Consider the following 20,401-nt stretch of genomic DNA (forward strand, 5'->3'; position numbering starts at 1 on the left):
ACCCCACAGCAGGCACAGCAATGAGATAGGGCTCCCCTGTCTCAAGAGCCATGGGCCCCCCGGACTCATAATCAGCCCCTGGGGGCATGCCAAGAGCTCACAGAGCGCTGGGCATGCCCCCTCACTGACGAAAACGGGGGACCTCCCGTGAAGCCACGCCCCTTGTATTGGTCACGCCCCCTTTTAGCTGCGTGTGTGTCCCTTCTTCTGCCTAAAGAAAGCTCCCTAAGAAAGCTGGGAGGTATGCACCCCTTCCTGTGCCATGCCCATACTATCTGCTTCTTCTCCTAGTCTCCTATAGATTTGGCTAGATCTGTGACTCATTTGACTAACTCCGCCCAGTGTTGTGACTCTGCCCAGCGTTAGCAAATAAGTCACAAAGTCACAGATCTGGGCTATTATATAGGAGATTATGTATCGAGTATACTGTGGGAGAAGTGCATGCAGTTACACCCAGTGGCCACAAGATGGGGCAGTTGTAGTAGAAGAAGATACTGCTGAGTGAAATTCTAAAGCTCCACAGAGAAGGTTAATGCCCAGATCCCTCAACAGAGGCCCCAGAGTGGGAACACAGCCAAAATTGTGCCAGAGGGCCACCAGACCTGGTGCAGCCCCAGTCCAGAGTCCCCCCACAGCACACAGGCACACTACCTCTTATTATCCAGCTCCTCCAGAGAAATCCAAAATGGCCACCGCATCTCCTGGGCGCCTGTCTCTCTGCTGTCCCCCACTGCCAGATGCCTCCTCTGCCTGCTGCCCACGGGGGGTGACCACTGGGGGTCTGGAGAAGTCAGCCGCTGGTGCCTGCGTCCTGGGGGAGGTCCGCGCCGATTCCCGGAGCTCCAATCGCGGGTGTGGAAAGTACGCGAGGCCCTGGCTTCTGGAGGTGCGTAGGCCGCAACCTGCGGGAACAGAGAGAACTGCTTCCCGGCTCTGCGGCAAACTCTACTGGGCACAGGTGTGTTACAGGGGGAAGGGGAGCCCCCGGAGGGTGTCCACAGAGCAGTGGCGCACCCAGGGGGGGGTTTCCGAGCACCCAGAAACCCCCCTCCACTAAAAAAAAAAAAAAATAATTTTTTTTTTTTTTTTAAGCTGCATGAGTATTATTAATGGCTGTCTAGCGTCCTCTGCAGCCTGCTGTCTTCCTGGTGGCACTTGTAAGAGCAATAAAAGTTTATTTTAATTATAGTACATATATATATTTCCCTCATGTGCTTATCCATTCTTACTTTAATAATCTTCAACTGCATCAACTCCAGCAGTCTTCGGCCACCTGATACTTATTCCAGTGTCATCTGCTGATGTAACTATGTGTATTTACCCTGTACTTGTCCTATACTGTCATCAACTGTAAGTTGCTGTTTTCCTGTTTGATTATTCATGTACTCTGTAATTGGGCGCTGCGGAACCCTTGTGGCGCATATAAATAAAGGATAATAATAATAATAATAATATATCCATGTACATACATATATACACATGTATATACATACATACATATAAACACACACACACATGATATATATATATATATGTATATATACGTGTGTGTGTGTGTGTATGTATGTATGTATATATATATATATATATATATATATACTGTATGTGTGTACTGTAGACAAGCCTCCTGGCTTGACCATAGTTCTGCAGCCACCACAGGAGAGACACCCTGGCCCTGGGGGACAGGCTTATTTTCTGATGTATTTGTAGATGGGACCCCGACCACTTGTCCAGAAGGTCCCACTGAAATGTCCTCGCATGGAACCCGCCGAAGGGGATGGCCTCGTAGGCTGCCACCATTTTTCCCAGTACTCGAGTGCATTGATGGACTGATACCCTTTTTGGTTTTAGCAGGTCTCTGACCATGTTCTGGAGTTCCCGGTCTTTTTACACTGGGAGAAAAACCCTCTTCTGTTCCGTGTCCAGAATCATGCCTAAGAAAGATAGCCGAGTTGTTGGAATCAATTGTGACTTTGGTAGATTTAGAATCCAGCCGTGCTGCTGCAGCACCCTCAAGGAGAGCGACACGCTTTTCATCAATTGATCTCTCGATCTCGCTTTTATCAGGAGATCGTCCAAGTACGGGATAATTGTGACTCCCTGCCTGCGCAGGAGCACCATCATTTCCGCCATTACCTTGGTGAAAATCCTCGGGGCCGTGGAAAGCCCAAACGGCAACGTCTGAAACTGGTAATGACAGTCCTGTACAGCGAATCTCAGGTACGCCTGATGAGGGGGATATATGGGGACATGAAGGTATGCATCCTTTATGTCTACTGACACCATAAAATCCCCCCCTTCCAGGCTGGAGATCACTGCCCGGAGCGATTCCATCTTGAATTTGAACTTTTTTAAGTACAGGTTTAGGGATTTTAGATTCAGAATGGGTCTGACCGAGCCATCCGGTTTCGGGACCACAAACAGGGTTGAATAGTACCCTTTCCCCTGCTGGACTAGGGGAACCCTGATAATCACTTGCTGTTGATACAGCTTTTGAATTGCAGCTAAAATGATTTCCCTCTCTGGGGGAGAAGCTGGCAAAGCCGACATGAAAAATCGGCGAGGGGGCACCTCTTCGAAATTCTAGTTTGTAGCCTTGGGATATAATTTCCATCGCCCAAGGATCCACGTGTGACAGAACCCAGACCTGGCTGAAGAGTCGAAGACGTGCCCCCACCGGCGCGGACTCCCTCAGCGGAGCCCCAGCGTCATGCAGTGGATTTAGTAGAAGCCGAGGAGGACTTCTGCTCCTGGGAACTAGCCGTCGCAGGCATTCTTTTCCCTCTACCCTTACCTCTGGCGAGGAAGGAAGAGCCCCGACCTCTTCTGGACTTATGCGACCGAAAGGACTGCATCTGATATTGTGGTGTTTTCTTTTGCTGTGGGAGAACAAAAGGCAAAATAGAAGATTTACCCGCGGTAGCCGTGGAAACCAGGTCCTCTAGACCCTCCCCAAATAAGACCTCACCCTTGTAAGGTAAAACTTCCATATGTCTCTTTGAATCGGCATCCCCTGGCCATTGGCGGGTCCACAGGGCTCGCCTAGCAGAAACAGCCATGGCGTTGGCTCTTGAACCTAACAGCCCAACGTCTCTCGCAGCGTCTCTCATATATAAGGCTGCTTCTTTAACGTGACCCAAGGTCAATAAAATGGTATCCCTATCTAGGGTGTCAATGTCAGATGACAAGATATCTGCCCACGCTGCTACTGCGCTACATACCCATGCCGACGCTACCGCCGGTCTGAGCAAGGCACCCGTATGTGTATAAATTAATTTTAAGGTAGTCTCCTGTCTGCGATCAGCAGGATCCTTGAGGGCCGCCGTGTCTGGAGATGGTAGCGCCACCTTTTTGGACAAGCGCGTTAAAGCCTTGTCCACCCTGGGCGAGGATTCCCACCGTACCCTGTCCTGCGCGGGGAAAGGGTACGCCATAAGAATTCTCTTGGGAATCTGTAGTTTCTTGTCTGGAGTCTCCCAAGCCTTTTCAAATAAAGCGTTCAGCTCATGAGACGCGGGGAAAGGTTACCTCAGGTTTCTTTTCCTTAAACATGCAAACCCTCGTGTCAGGGACAGAGGGGTCATCTGTGATATGCAAAACATCTTTTATTGCAATAATCATACAATGAATACTTTTGGCCACCCTAGAGTGTAACCTCGCATCATCATACTCGACACTGGAGTCAGAATCCGTGTCGGTATCAGTGTCTGCTACGTGGGACAAGGGACGTTTCTGAGACCCTGAAGGGCCCTGTGACACAGCCAAAGCCATGGATTGACTCCCTGTTCCTTCCCTGGACTCTGCTTTGTCCAATCTCTTATGTAATAAAGACACATTTGCATTTAAAACATTCCACATATCCAACCAATCAGGTGTCGGCGTCGCCGACGGAGACACCACAATCATCTGCTCTACCTCCTCCTTAGATGAGCCTTCCGCTTCAGACATGCCGACACACACGTACCGACACCTCCACACACTCAGGGATATATATCTATATGGAGACAGTCCCCCAATAAGGCCCTTTGGAGAGACAGAGAGAGAGTATGCCAGCACACACCCAGCGCCACCGGACACTGGAATATAAACCCAGACAGTACAGCGCTTTTATATATATATATATATATATATATATATATATATAAAAATACACTCACTGCGCCAAATAGATGTGCCCCCCCCCCCACCTCCTCTTTTGTGCCCTCTGTACTTGTGTTCAGCAGGGGAGAGTCCAGGGAGCCAGCTTCTCTGCAGCGTGCTGTGGAGAAAATGGCGCTGGTTAGTGCTGGAGGATCAAGCTCCGCCCCCTCAACGGCGGGCTTTGGTCCCGCTCAAATCTTTATACTGGCGGAGGTTTGTGTAATATACTGCCTCTGCAGTATATATTTATGCCAGTGTCCCTAGAGGTTAATTTTGCAGCCCAGGGCGCCCCCCCCCCCCCCCCTGCGCCCTGCACCCTTACAGTGTCGTCAGTGTGTGATAGTGTGGGAGCAATGGGGCGCAGCGTTACCGCTGCACGGTACCTCAGTGAAGATCAGAAGTCTTCTGCCGCCTTTGAAGTCTTCTTTCTTCTTATACTCACCCGCTTCTATCTCCTGGCTCTGTGAGGAGGACGGCGGCGCGGCTCCGGGACGAACAACGAGGGTGAGACCTGCGTTCCGACTCCCTCTGGAGCTAATGGTGTCCAGTAGCCTAAGAAGCAGAGCCTATCATTTAAGTAGGTCTGCTTCTCTCTCCTCAGTCCCACGATGCAGGGAGCCTGTTGCCAGCAGTGCTCCCTGAAAATAAAAAACCTAACAAAAGTCTTTTTCAGAGAAACTCAGTAGAGCTCCCCTGCAGTGCATCCAGTCTCCTCTGGGCACAGGATCTAACTGAGGTCTGGAGGAGGGGCATAGAGGGAGGAGCCAGTGCACACCCATCTGGAGCTAATGGTGTCCAGTAGCCTAAGAAGCAGAGCCTATCATTTAAGTAGGTCTGCTTCTCTCTCCTCAGTCCCACGATGCAGGGAGCCTGTTGCCAGCAGTGCTCCCTGAAAATAAAAAACCTAACAAAAGTCTTTTTCAGAGAAACTCAGTAGAGCTCCCCTGCAGTGCATCCAGTCTCCTCTGGGCACAGGATCTAACTGAGGTCTGGAGGATGGGCATAGAGGGAGGAGCCAGTGCACACCCATCTAAAGTCTTTAGAGTGCCCATGTCTCCTGCGGAGCCCGTCTATACCCCATGGTCCTTACGGAGTCCCCAGCATCCTCTAGGACGTAAGAGAAAATAGAAAGAAGATACTTATATGACACATATTCTGTGTCATAAGTTTCTTCTTTATATTATTCCAATCATTTTAATACATACAATGAGTTTGGGAGGCACTGATAGCAGTGTTGGAAGCAGTGGCGGATCCAGGGGGGGGGGGGGGCACTCGGGCCGTGCCCCCCCTGTCATTTGTGGCCCGTTAAGTCTCAGGGGCCCCGGCCGCGGCCTCGGATTGCGCTCAGTTGCAGAGGATTTTCTTTTTTCATTTGTGCCGGCCCGGCCCCAGCAGGCTGTCAGCGCATGCTGATTTGACAGCTGCCGCTGGGACCAGAGCCGGCTCACGCCCACAGTGAGTGCAGCCCTCCCTCCCTCCTCCTCTCCTGCTGCAGTGCATGTGACCAGCAGGCAGCAGCGCACGGAGGCCGGGAGACGGGGCGGGCTGCGGGACAGGCTAAGGAGTCAGACAGCGCGTAGTGGTGGACCCTGGACCGCGTGGACTGGATTTCACTTCCAGCCAGCCCAGGCTCCCCAGCTGCCACACAGAGAGGAGACAGAGGCGCCGATCGAAGCAGGCAGAGCCGCAGAGGCAGCAGCAGCAGGACGGAGACAGTTACTCACTGTGTATATCAGCCTGTCACAGTGAGTATGCTGTTTGCTGTATCGATGCTGCCAGCCTGTGCCAGCTACCTTTAACGTGTGTGCGGCTGCTGCTGCTGCGGCGGGCACTAAGGGGGGGCGATCCGGTCTATATGTATTATATGGTGGTATGTGCCTGCCGGGGGTGGGGGGCAATCAGCACTTGGTGTGTGGTGAATGGATCAGTAACCACTAAGACGTCACTGGCAGTGTGCCTGCCAGTGTTGGCCTCACCTCCAGCAGCACCGTCCTGGCAGGCACCCCCCCCCCCACACACACACACACGCTGATTGTTGGCCTCACGAGGGAGATGATGATGTGGCTGAGAGATGACAGGGGAGGGAAGAGAATGGTGTGGATCAGAGACACAATGGGGAGGCTCATACTGTGTGGTGTAACTTGAATTTTGGCTCATACTGTGTGGCATAAGGTGAATTTCGGCTCAGACTTTTTTGGTGTAAGGTGAATTTCGGCTCATAGTGTAGTATAATTTTATTTTTCGGCACATACTGTGTGGCGTAAGGTAAATTCCAGCTCATACTTTTTGGTGTAACGTGAATTTCGGCTCATACTGTGTGGCGTAACTTGAATTTTGGCTCATTCTGTATAGCATAATTTAAATTTCGGCTCATACTGTGTGGCGTAACTTGAATTTTGGCTCATACTGTGTGGCATAATGTGAATTTTGGCTCATTCTGTATAGCATAATTTGAATTTCGGCTCGTACTGTGTGGTGTAACATGAAGTTCGGCTCATACTATGAGGCGTATTTTGAAGTTCTGCACATACCATGTGGCGTAATGTGAATTTTTTGAGGGAGGGGCCCCCAAATCGGTATCTTGCTTAGGGCCCCATGAGATCTAAATCCGCCTCTGCTGCCCGCCCACTATGCAAATACTCCAGCCGCAGCCAGAGCAGTGAGGGGCCGGGCATCCCACATATCCAGGCTGGCAGCCTCTCACTGCGCTGCTGCGGCTGGAGTATTTACATAGTGGACGGCATCCTTCCTGCTGGTACTAGTCCAACCTACCACGTTGCCTCATTGAAGACCGGAGCTGCTGCGGAGTGCGGGACTGCGGCGGGTATGATGGCTGAGAAACAGCTTCCGACCTCAGCTGCTGAGCCTGGACACTGGTGCCAGGAAGCAGGCTTAGGTAAGCAGGAGGGGGGCTGGCCAGCTTTGCTGCTGAGAGGCAGCCCCTGTGATCAGCTCACTACTCACTACCCTGGCAGCAGCCCACATATGAGATTTCTCTTCAACCCTACACTGACACACACTGCCCCCTGCCCCTCACACACTGTACCCTGCCTCTCACACACTGCCCCGCACACGCTGCCTCCTGGCCCCTGCCCCTCACACACTGCCTCCTGCACTCTGCCCCTAACACGCTGCCCCTCACACGTTGCCCCCTGCCCCTCACACCCTGCCCGCTGCTCCTCACACGCTGCCCCCTGCCCCTCACAAGCTTCCCCCTGCACCCTGCCTCTCACACACTGCCCCCTATACACTGTCCCTCACACGCTGTCCACTGCACCTAACATGCTGCCCCCTGCACCCTGACCCTCTCACACTGCCCCCTGCCCCTCACACGCTTCCCCCTGCACCCTGCCTCTCACACACTGCCCCCTTCACCCTGCCCCTCACACGCTGCCCCCTGCACCTCACATGCTGCCCCTCACACGCTGCCCCCTGCGCCTCACACGCTGCCCCTTGTAGTGGGGACATACCCCATTTCTGGAAGCGCATGCACCGAAGCCGCACGCAAATACATTTGCCCCTTCCATGGTGCCCCCCCTATCATTTTCTTCTGGATCCGCCCCTGGTTGGAAGGTATAGATGTGTCCTCTTGTATGCGCATGCATTGCAGCATGTAAATTGCAATGCACCCCCATGACCTAGTAGGCCATATTGCAGAACCATTCACACTATATGATCCTATGGGATCGCGAATGCGAACTCAGCACATGTGACTGCTAGCGGTCACTTTTTCACAGTATGCATGGTGCGGTGTGCTGGAGTGCCAACAAAGATACAAGAGGACACATCTGTATGCAGTAAGAAATAGGGAGATGTCATCATGCAGGGAGAGAATAGCTACGTTTTCACTGTGACAATTTTCCTAGTATATGAGCCTGTGTACAGTATCTGTCATGTCTGAGCAGCAGGGAGACTTGGCAGCCAACAAATGGAGCGTTATGATCTCTTGTATGAATTGTTCTACATACTGTACATTGGGGCTAATTCAGACCTGATCGGTGCTGTGCGGCCTGAACTGCGCATGCCCCGGCGCCCCAGTGCGCCGGTGCATGCCAGACAGCAGACGGCTGTCTTTAGCTAGCGATCGCCTCTGCCTGATTGAGGGGCAGAGGCGTTCGCTGGGCGGGAGGGGGCGGGACGGCGGCGTTAAGCCGCCATTTAATGGTCATGCCATGCCAACAACACAGATTTTCCTTTCATAGTGTCCCAAGCGGTGCTCTGTAGCTTCTGCACTTGTTTCCGCTGCCAAAGTTTCAATAAAATGTTTCTTCCATTTCCAGTGTTTTTCAATAGATAAGGAGAGTCCCTGGCTAGGCACGAAATCTATATAAGAGTCTTACATTTTTGTGATTGGTTGAAGATGTCTTTGTTGCTAGGCAGATCAGAGTTCTGAATGAGTTGTAATTGGTTAGGGCCAGCCTATCGGTGAGTGTAGGGGAGGTGATTTAGTGCATGAAGAGTAGAAACTTCCAGATTTGCTTCCTCTTGTCGGTTGGAAGTGATAAGTGCAGGCTGTATTATTGCTGTCTCTCTCACTCTTTCTACCCCTTGAAAATTCTTGCTCTGATTTTTTCTCTATTCCCTCCTTTTCAGTTATTCTTTATTCCCTATTTCTTTATCTATCCCTTTCCTATCTACTTTCATTTTGTCATTTTATACTTTTGTACAGTTTTCAATTATTTGTTGCCCCCTCCCCCTGCTGCCTTCTCTTGCCCCCCCCCCCTGCCATTGCAAATTGCCCAGCTCGTGTGTCCCCTGCAGTATGCCCAGGCCCAAGCGCTCTGCTCCCCGTCCCCAGCGGCTGGTAGACTCAGCTCCCCCGCCGGGCGCTGTGCGCCTCCGCCGCCCTGCTGCTCTCCCTGCCAGGCCCGCTCTCATCTCCGGAGCGGGAGACGCAACGGCGCATGATCCGTCAGCGCCTCCCGTCTCCGTGCACACTGCAGCGCCCGGTGGCTCCGTGCATCCCGCGGTCAGCGTCTCTGGCACGGCGGCCGCTGGCGCTGTGCGGCTGATGTCTCTTGGCGGGGATTCGGCACCCCCGGCCGTGAGTGTCCCTGTGCCTGCAGCGCCGGCCAGCCGCTTCTCTCTTGCGATCAGCGGGTATGGGACGGCGGTCACCGGTGCTGCTGCGAGCTATGTGCGCGGCGGGAATTCGGTACCCCTGGCCGCGCTGGTTTAAATTATAGGGGTGGGTGCGGGCGCGGCTACCCCGGGGCATAGCGGGCCCCCCGCGGGTCCCGCGCCCGGTGCTATTGTGGCCCCTGATGCGTCCCTGGCTGCTGATGGGCATCACAGGGCCCCAGTGGCCGGGGGTGTCAGCGGGCATTTGAATAATCTAGCGGGGGGGGAAGTACTGTGCTCCGAGTGCAGGCTCCCCCCACGACGGCCATTTTAGTGCCTGGCTGCAGCTCCCATGAACCTCAGCAAGCTGCTAGTGCTATGCTGGGTGGGGAGGGGCAGCCATCTGCTGGACACTTGGAGGTACTGCAGGCCTTTTCTGTACAAGGCTCCGCAGCAGCCTCTGTGTCTTTTCCAGGCCAACCTGCGTCCTTTACAGCTTTCAGGTCCGTGGCGGGGGATAGTTTTACTACAGGCACCCTTGGCTTGCCGGCATTCTCCTCCCCCAGCGGTATGGGCCTACCTTATTTGCAATTTCCGTTTGCCCCAGCAGTTTCTCAAAGTTTTCCCCCACTATCAACCCCACAGGTGGTCCAGTCAGTCTGGTCCTCTGGGATGGGGCAAGCTTTCGGCCACCCCCCTAATGTTTCTTCTTTCAGGGGAGGGTTCCAGTCCACTTCCCTTCTGGCGCCACCCTTCCATCAGTTTCCGTACTATCAACCGCTTTATCCCCCAGCGCAGCCGGGCCCTACGGGTATCCTTGGCAGGGTGGTTTTGGGTCCCCAAATGGTCGCTTTCCCAGCGTTAGCCAGGCAGGTACCGTGCCTCCGTACCTTCCCCCATCCCATGCGCCGCCAGTTCAGGCGGTACCGTCCGTGTCGGGTACACCGTTACCTTTGGGGGCCCCGGGCGGAGAAGCGTCGCGCCCCCTCCCCGGTCCATTGGTTGGTTTGGCTGACGTTCCTGGTAACTTAATGCCGCATGTTTCAGTTCCCGAGGTTAGCGCAGACAGCTCTTCGGCCCCTCAGGCTGCTCCGGTGCAGGACGGATCCGGGAGGCGCGGAGACGCGGACCCATCTCCGGCAGGTGCCAGTACTTCGTTTCCTGGTCTCTCGCAGGCGGCTGAGATGGCCGACACCCCTGGCCCTTCAGGTTCTGGTGAGCATGATGTTGCGGCTGATTCATCTGTTGTGTCATCATCTGAATCCTCTGGTAGCAGCGAGGGGTCTGATTTGCCCAAACGCCCGTGCAAGCTTGCGAAATTAGTTGCGCGCGAGGTCGCCAAGGTGGTGGGCAAGGATAAGGTGCAGAAAAAGGTGGCGGCTCCTGACGAGCCACCGTTGTTTTCGGAGATGGTTCGCTGCACCAACACTGCTGTTACTCGGGGCTTACGGAAGAGGATGAAGGAGAAAATAGTTAAAGGGAAATTTGTCGACCTGTTCACCCTCACGGACGACATGAGGAAGGACTTCGAAAAGGCTAAGAAGGTGGGGGTGTCGGTGAAAATGCTTTCCGGAGTTTTCATCACTGGTTGAGAGGTTTCTTAGTCTTTTCTGCTGTTTACCTGAAAACTCGCCCCGACGAACATCTGAATGTGGTGAAATACATGTTTTTTATTAACGAGATGTTCTTAAAGTACAAAGGTTCCGTCCGGAGGGATTATGATGAAAAATTCCGTAAAATTCAGGATGGCAATCCGACGTTACCTTTGGGTTTTAAGGATGTCGAGGTTTGGATGGAAGTTTCCAACCAAGGGGGTAGTACGGTTGAGGGACAGACCAAAAGGAAGTTTTTGGGGGGTAAGAATGTCCCCGGGACGGCAGCGAAGGGCAAGTGTTTCGCGTTTAACGACTCTAAATGCACTAGGGGTGGGCCTGTCGTTTTCGTCACTCCTGCCGCATCTGTGGAGCCAATCACCCTGCCAAGGATTGTAAGTCTGGAGGCGGGGTTAAGCAGGCCGACCAGGGTGCTGCTGCCGGCAGTGCGAAATAGGGCAACCCTATAGTTGTACCGGAGTTGGCTAAATGGTTGCACCGTTGCCCCAAGAGGGCAGATGCAGAGTTCTTGTTAGCCGGGTTTAGTTGCGGTTTTCGTTTGCCCATTTCGGAATCAGTTCAGGTCGTGTCTCGCAGGAATTTTAAGTCGGCAAGAGAGTTTCCCCATGTGGTCAGGCAGAAGGTGGAGGCGGAGGTGAAGTTAGGTCGCATGTGCAGCCCTTTCACATGTGAGCCTCTGCCCGGGTTATGCGTATCCCCCTTGGGGGTAGTTCCCAAGAAGGCACCCGGCAAATTCCGCTTGATCCAGCATTTGTCCTACCCACATGGGGGCTCCATTAACGATGCCATTCCTGAGGAGTTTTGCACGGTCAGGTATCAGTTGTTTGATGAGGCACTTGAGTTTATTTGGGGTTTTGGGCCCGCAGCCAAGTTAGATGTTGAGTCCGCTTTTCGCCTTCTTCCCCTTCACCCCGACTCTTTCAGGTTCATGGGTTTTCGGTTAGGCGTTTTTTTCTATGTGGACAAATGTTTGCCGATGGGTTGCTCTTTCTCTTGCGCCTATTTCGAGAAATTCAGCTCGTTCTTGCATTGGTGCATTTCTGCGGGAACTGGGCACGTTGGGATTGCCCACTATCTCGATGACTTTCTTTTTGTAGGCCCAAGAGACAGCAGCATTTGCCAGGAGCTCCTTTTTTCGGCGGTCGCCTTGTTCAGGGTTCTGGGAGTGCCTGTTGCCCACGATAAGATGGAGGGACCCACGTGTTGCCTTTCTTATCTGGGTATCGAGGTTGACACTAGCACGGGTTGTTGTCGCATTCCTGCGGACAAGGTCAGGAAGCTTTTGGGACAGATCGAGGACTGCTTGAGTAAGCGTAGAGTTAGACTTCGTCAGGTGCAGTCTCTTTTAGGCTCCTTTAATTTTTCTTGCCGGGTCATTCCTATGGGGAGGGTTTTTTGCCGTAAGCTCGAGAGGGCCATGGCTGGAGTGACCATTCGTCTGTCTCGTGAGATTAAGGACGACCTTAGAACTTGGTCGACCTTTTTGGTTACCTTTAATTCAGAATTGTTGTGGCCCCTCCGGCCCGTCGTTAATTCTTCCCTGGAGCTGTTCACAGATGCAGCAGTTTCTACGGGTTTTGGTGCTTTTTTCCAAGGCGAGTGGTGTGTTTCGGCCTGGCCCCAGTCTTGGGTATCACGTGGATTTACTGCTAACCTACTTTTATTGGAGCTGTTTCAGATAATTGTGGCAGTGGAGTTGTGGGCCTCCAAGTTGGCAAACTGGACGATCGTCTTTTGGTGCGACAATTTGGGGGTGGTGCAGGCGGTAAACAATCAACGTGCATCATCGCCACAGGCTTTGCGGCTGTTGAGATTTTTGGTGTTACAATGTCTACGTTTTAACATCAATTTCACAGCAAAGCACGTGCCTGGGGTCGAGAATGGCATCGCTGATGCGCTGTCGCGTTTCGACTTTGCCAGGTTTCGCATGTTGGCCCTTGGGGCGGAGGCCCTAGGCTTGACATGTCCAACTTCTGTTTGGCAGACTATAGAACTGGCGTAGTCGGCTTGGCGCTGAATTCCTTGGCTCCTTCGACCCGTCGGGCATATGCTGCTGCTTGGCATGAGTGGCAGGTGCACCAGCTTAGGTGTGGGGCCGGGGGTAAGTCATAGGAGGATGTTTTGTTGGCCTTTGTTTGGGAGTGTTACCAGAGTGGTAGGTCCAAGGCATCCATGTCCGCGGCTTTGGCGGGGATTTCGTTCCATGCTCGGTTGCAGCAGGGGACGGACCCCACCAGGTCATTTACTTTATCCAAGGCGCTCAGGGGTTGGGCAAGGTTAAGTCCATCCCAGCCAGATACGCGCAGACCTATTGACACACAGTTGTTGCATGAGCTCATGGCGATTCTGCCGGCGGTGACTGATTCCGCGTTTGAAGCGTCCCTTTTCCGTGCAGCCTTTTCATTCGCATTTTCTGGGGCCTTTCGAGTTGGCGAGCTGGTGGCCGCTAATAAACGGTCCACTGATACAGGCATGCTTTTCAGGGACCTGGTGCTAAAGGACGGTGTCGTTATGTGTAGGTTACCCCGTTCCAAGACCGACCAGCTGGGTCGAGGACGCTGGGTAACTTTGAAGGCTCAGGAGGATGACGACTTGTGCCCTGTACTGCTCGCGTAAATTTATTTGCCCTTACAGCCTAATTGTGGTGCTCAAGTACTGCTGCACGGGGATGCATTGCCTCTTACTCGGTTTCAGTTTGCCGCTGTGTTGAAGCGCTGTTTGGCCGCCCTGGGGCTTAATAGCGCTGAATATGGGACGCATTCCTTCCGCATCGGTGGAGCAACTTGCGCTGCTGCACGCGGCCTTCCACCGTCAGCAATTCAGGAAATGGGTCGATGGAAGTCTGCCGCGTTGATAATGCTGAAATATCCTTAGGAAAGAAAGCTATACCGAAAACACACCTTAAATACACTTTACCATGGAGCCGCTGTGGCCGCTGTACTTAACACACACTCTGCGCACTTTGTACGCTATTAGCGTACAAAGTCCCATACTGCGTACGGACTTCGCGTACAAACGCCGCGCTAATGGTACAAAGTACTCACAGCGCGTACACACCCAGAGATACACCACAAACCCTGAACAGTTATGCAATGCAATGAAAATACGCTTTAAACCTTAGTAGGGCAATGAAGACACGACACCACTTGTGATTTTACCGCTGGGTTCCGACACCACAGTGGATTATTGCTAAAAGGGGGGTTACAATACAAACTACAATACAATATAATATAACAGAGTAAATGGCTACATTCAATGGTACCTACGTGAGTAGATTCGCTTGCGCTTCCCGGCCCGGTCCTCGGTCATCTGATAGATAACTTTGTGAGTCTTGTGTCAGACCAGGCCTGCAGCAGCTCTCTTTATACAATTCTTCCAAAAAGGAATACAATAGATACTGTAATCTCTTTGTCCATTGGACACAGGAATGCACATTTACAGTACAGGAGAGGTCATAGGTCGGTTTGAATAGGTAGGCAATGTCTTTCCCAACTGCTCCTGTGGGTGGTCTCCTCTGGATTCCCGCCGCATACATAATGTACAGTAAATACAGTTTATATCTATATTCTGCTCCTGCACATAACTATCCGCAGGAACATGCGATCTTTCTCAAACCAACACCGGAATGTTACCCTTAAAATACCCTTCAGCTGGATACCAAACACCACCTTAGGACTTTGTTCTGTCCCCTCCTATTCTGTAAAGGTGAATCCCTTTGTTCTGCTACCATTTAAACTGTTGTTACTTTCTGATGTGGTGCACAGGGCCGTCTTTTCGTATGGGCTCAATGGGCTCTTGCCCAAGGGCCCCAGGAGTATAAGGGCCCTAGGCTGATAGCTGAGAGCCCCCTCTTTCCAGGGGTACCAGATTTTTGAAAATCGGCCCTGGGGAACCAGAGATATCGGACTTCAAAGCAGTGGTCCCCATCCGAGCCTGTTAATTGCTCTACCCAGCCAGATATCTCAGGCTCTGTATGACTTAGAGTTTTTCTGAGGGTACATTTCAAAATATGTGACTCTCCACTTTCAGTGGACACTGGCAGCTTGTCTCTACTATGCCCAGAACCAGAGATATCAGCCTTCCAGCAGCCGGTCCCTGCTCCAGCTCCACATGCCTAATATGCAGTATTATATATTTGTTGGTGGATTGCTCTGGTTCCTGAACTGTGATACCCAAGTCCCAGTACCTCCTAACAGGTGGGACTCTCTAGTTTTTTTTATCCCATTCAAAGCTATGGAACTTGAGATATCTGCAGTCAAGTAAGCTGCTCTCTCACCAGAAAATGATGAAAATTAAGCCCACTCCACTATCTACCCCTCCTTTATGTATTAAACGCCCCATACCACCCTGGAAGTCGTGTACCGGGGCCCCTTCATTCAGCCCAAAGCCTCCTTCTACAGTTTAGTGTTCTCCCTCCCGCCCCATCTGTTCAGTAAAGGAGTAATTAGCAGAAATTACTGCTCCAGGTCCTACATGCTGAGCGGAAGATAGAACACCCCCTACCACCCGCGGGACATCAAAGCTGCCGCTGATAGCACCCCCCACCCCTACCGCTGGAGGATGAGTAGGGGCCCCAGGGTATTGCTGTGCCCAGGGGCCCACACTGCTGTTAAGATGGTCCTGGTGGTGCAGGGATACTATGTGTACATTGTGCACTATTTGTATTAAATATGTAATGTGTTTTGATAGCCTACCGTGCGTTCACAAACTCTACCGTAAATACTCATACCACGCGTTAATGCGCAGGACCGCGGGCGCGACCATACGCAAATTGCGGATATGCGCACGCACGACAGAACAAGTGCATGCAGGGAGGCCATCTGTGTGTAGTTTGTACATGATGTGTGTACTGCAATATTTTTCGACTTTGACAGTCCACCCTTTGGCAGTCACCAATAATTGCCACTATCTAATCACTAAACAGAAAAATATCTATACAATATCTACAGAAGCTTTGATGATCGGAGAGAGTTGTAGATGGGAAATGTTTGACCTAGTGGGATAGTAAAAAGCATGTATGTATGAATCCATGTCTGAGGGGCATGTATCATCGTGCCGTGTATGTTCTAAATAAGCTTCGAGGTATTGCGAAGCATACATTAAATCCTTCTCATCCTGTACTAAGGGTCTGTAAATGGGCCAACAAACACTACCGAGCTCTTGTCGGATTGTTCCAACAAATGGGGTGCACATTTAGTTGATGATACATGGAGGGGAGACATATGTGAGTGCTAGTATATGTGGATATCACCTGTCGACTATGTGTGCTATTAATTGGAGGTTGCAGAGATGAAGATAAGACACATATTTAAAATACATTCACATAAACATTTTTGGGTAGGGCTAATGTCTTTTCCGGATGGATGTATCTGGGCAGAGGGGGAAACAAAAGAAAAACGGGTGAAAGAAACAGGCCATGAAATTCATTTGCAATCCTTATCATAACACTGTCTCTATGGATGGGTCATAAATTAAATCTGCTGCTATAACAGCGCCCTTGCTCCTTAAGGTGTGTACACATGGTGAGATTTACCTGTCCAATCTGTCTGGTGAGAACAAAAATCTGATATTGGATGAGAGCAAATGACAATAGACCATTTGCTCCTAACCACTGGAAAATAGACAATGGTTGTTCAAATAAATAGGTTAAATCAGTTTGTTTGGAAAAATGTGTTAAATCAATAGTTTTAATCCATTTTCCAGTGTTTGGGAGAAAATGGTTGATTGTCATTTGCTCTCATCCATTGCCAGATTTTTGTTCTCACCAGACAGATTGGACAGATAAATTTCACCGTTGTGCCGTGCTTGCGCCGTGTCAGACTTCGAAAACACCTAAATATCAAACGAATAATTATGACGACAACCAGGATACAAAGGAGAAACTTCCCTACACTCGTAATAACATTTTGAGCCCACTCTCCTAAACCTGAGAACCAATTTCGTGGGTTCAAACATGAGACCCAGCCGGTCAGTTCATTACTCACAGTCGCCAAGGTAAGGTTGTGTTTCCTCCTGAACTCCCACTTCAACTGCAAGATATCGTCCATCTTTTGATCGATAATCTCCGTTGGGTCGTCAGTACTGTTCGTAATATACGTACAACACTTCACCCCATATTGAGTTGCCAGAGTAACACAGTACCCACCTGTCATGGCTGTGATATAATTTAGGACCATCCTGTGCTGAATCAGTTCCTTCTTGTAAGCTTGTAACTCCCTTCCCGTATACCTGAAGGTGTCGTCATACATCTCAGTGATATTATCTATCAAGTTCGCTAGCGCATGGATATACCTATAATTTATAATTCCTCTGGCAGTACGGGTGATGTCTAATGCGAGAAGGAATTGAATCCCGGTGGATTCGTGGATCAAATCAGAGGCTGCGTGCTCTGTCTTATCTATGAGGTGTCTCTTGATAATGTGTTCATAGTGAGTATGAGTATAAGGAGCATGAGCACTGCGGTGAACGTCTTTCATCTTATCATGGGTTATGGTCATGACCTCTGGCAGTACTCTCCCAATATAACACAATCCCTCCGAGCTCGGTGCAAGCCACTTGTACGCCTTCCTCCCACATATGAAATAGGCATCATCTGGGAGAACACAGGGGACAAAATATAACATCACCATATTACAAACTTTCCAAGTGAAGAAACCAATCCCTAGTTCTCCCATCTGCTCAGTACAAGTATCGGGCTGGATGATATGAGCACAGTACTCTGGCCATACTTTTCCAACCCACATGGTCTTGCTTCCACGAGTATACCTATACCGGAAATACCTCCCACTGTTGGCTATTTGGCGTACAAGTTCAGAGTCTATGGGTATCCTATCAGCTCTGTGTGAAAAGGTCATTGTCTGGTTATTCCACGTCACTTCGCAATTTCCCGGTCGGTAATTGGAAATATTGAAACATAATAAGGATCTGTCTACATGATACTGGTTGAGCTTCAAACTAGGGGGCCTAGAAATATTGAATTTCTTGTCCACCGGTCTCCCACCCCGTAATTCGAGTACCTCATCTATTGCTAAAGGGTATGGTACTAATCCTGACTTGCTCTGACCTTGAGGTACCTGTGAGCACACCCAACATTCTGTCTGGTTTAAGACCTTACCCACTAGTGAGTCTGTAATCACTCAACGGATGACGGTCCATGTCGATATTAAGGTTGGACTGACATCTTTGGATGCACCCATCCTCAACTATATTCTCACAATTCCTACAAATGCAATATTCATCAGACAATAACCCCTCACAGTGCCTCCGAGCTCCTTGACTACCAGAGCGCTTACTGATGCCAGCCTTTACCAAAATGATGTGCTGATCCTGAGATCCTACAAATTCGTACTTGCCATCAGAACCCATTCCAGATCCCTGCTCGACCTCTCTGGGACCCTCACCAAAACAAACTGTCCTTATCAAAACCAGAATTACTAACAGAACCCGAAACGCAGTCTCTTGTGATCGATCCATTTCGTTAGGGGAAAGGAGGAAAATAAGAAGGAGAAAAGAAAGGAAAAATGTAGGGGGAGGTGAAAAAAGAAAGTGGTACGACAACCGTTCTAGCTCTTGTTACTCTCTGTGCTCAGATGCCCTTCAACAGTCCTGCCTCTCAACTTCCCGGAACAAATACTCTAGTGTCTCTTTGCTTTGCTCTTTGGACACACAGTTCCCTTTGCTCTTTGAACATACAGTTACCAAACCACAAAAACTTGATGAAACTGCACGAGTTCTCTCCGGGTCAGCGACCTGCTTGCAGTGGGACGAGTGGATCCACGTCTCTCTTTCGGTGACCTTCAATGCTGTTGTGCTGGTTAACAAGACTTGATATGGTCCTTCCCACCTGTCTATGAGGCAACCTGAGCGTAAGAAATTTCGAAACATCACATAATTCCCAGGTTCAATGTCATGACAATTACTGTTCGGTAGGTCAGGAATCACCAGCTTTAAATTTCTCTGTTGATTTCTCAGCTGCTGGCTCATCCCAACCAAATATTTTACAGTCACTTCATTATTAAATTTCAAATCATCCTGGGGGTCTATCATTACATGAGGTTGTCGACCAAAAAGGATTTCAAAGGGTGATAGGTTAAGGGGAGACCTGGTAGTGGTTCTGATGCTGTACAATACTAGTGGCAAAGCTTCCGGTCACGACAATCCAGTTTCAACCATTAATTTGTTCAGCTTGTTCTTAATAGTGCTATTCACTCTCTCCACCTTTGCACTCGCCTGTGGACGGTACGGAGTATGCAGCTTGCTATTAATTCCCATCAGTTTGCACATGACCTGAAAGACTTTACCTGTAAAATGGGTACCCCTATCACTTTCAATTATTCTAGGGATACCATATCTACACATAAATTCCTGCACAATTTTCTTTGCAGTGAACGTAGCAGTATTTGTGGCAGCAGGGAATGCTTCTACCCCATTTGAAAATACGTCAATACAAACTAACACATATTTTAAATTCCTACAGGGTGGTAACTGTATGAAATCGATTTGTATTACCTGAAAAGGGCCGTCTGTCGGAGGAATATGGGATGGCTCTGTTGGTATTGACTTTCCAATATTCTTCCTCAAGCAAGTAAAACATGTCATTGCTCTCTTAACTGCATGAGAAGAGAATCCTGGCGCACACCAGTAGGCTCTCACCAGCTTACACATGCCCTCTTTGCCCAGATGAGTCAGACCGTGTGCCGCCTCAGCTAGACTTGGAAGATATGCTCTGGGGGCCACTGGCTTACCTTGTCCACCTGTCCAGAGTCCTGAGGACTCCTGGCCATACCCCTTTGACCTCCAGACTGCCTTTTACTGTAGAGAACACAAATCTTGCATTTCAATTAATTGTTGTGTATTGATCGTGTTAAATGTCATCAGTGATGTGATGTTCGTTTGTATGGGGGTGCTGGCTGCTGATTTAGCAGCTTCGTCTGCCCGGCTGTTACCAAGTAAAATTGGTTCTTGGTTGTAAGTATGTGCTTTGCACTTGATAACAGCGACTCTGTCTGGTTCCTGTATCGCTGTTAGAAGTCTTTTTATGTGGGACGCATGGGCTACAGGTGTGCCAGCTGCCGTCATGAAATTTCTGAGGCGCCATAGGGCCCCGAAAGCATGCACTACTCCAAAGTCTCCCAACTCCATCCCCCACCACGGGACACTTCGACCTGCAGGCAGGACAGCGATGCAGTGCCAGAAAAATGTCCCACAAAAATTAGGATAGTTGGGAGGTACAGATGTGTCCTCTTGTAACTTTGCCAGCAGCGTGCGCAGGCATTGCAGCATATAAATTGCAACTCACCCCTATAAACCAGTAGGCCACATTGTGGAACCATTCACACCATACGATCCAATGGGATCACAGATGCGATCACAGTACATATGTCTGCTAGCGGTCACTTTTTCACAGCATGCATGCCGTGGTGCTCTGCATTGGCAGGACACATCTGTATGTGTAACACCTCGGGGTTGGCGGGTGTCTATGTGGTTAAGGATAGGTATCACAGATGTTCAGTGGCTTGGTGATACACCCTTTCCCTAAGATATTTTCCCTGTACCTTGTTTGATGTGAGTGGTTCAGGGAGTTAGGA

The 20,401-nt window shown here is 50.5% G+C and overlaps 1 long non-coding RNA gene across 1 annotated transcript in view; it reads left to right on the forward strand.

The window, feature by feature from the left end:
- Positions 1-526: 526 nt before the first annotated feature.
- The window catches only part of LOC135058200 (uncharacterized), a 41,541-nt gene continuing 21,666 nt past the window's right edge, over positions 527-20,401 (forward strand). Inside the window, exon 1 of the long non-coding RNA XR_010244672.1 lies at positions 527-958. This is a non-coding gene — a long non-coding RNA (uncharacterized LOC135058200). The remainder of the gene's footprint in view (positions 959-20,401) is intronic.

This window comes from Pseudophryne corroboree, chromosome 3 (assembly GCF_028390025.1).
Source record: "Pseudophryne corroboree isolate aPseCor3 chromosome 3, aPseCor3.hap2, whole genome shotgun sequence".
In the NCBI taxonomy this organism is placed as follows: domain Eukaryota; kingdom Metazoa; phylum Chordata; class Amphibia; order Anura; family Myobatrachidae; genus Pseudophryne; species Pseudophryne corroboree.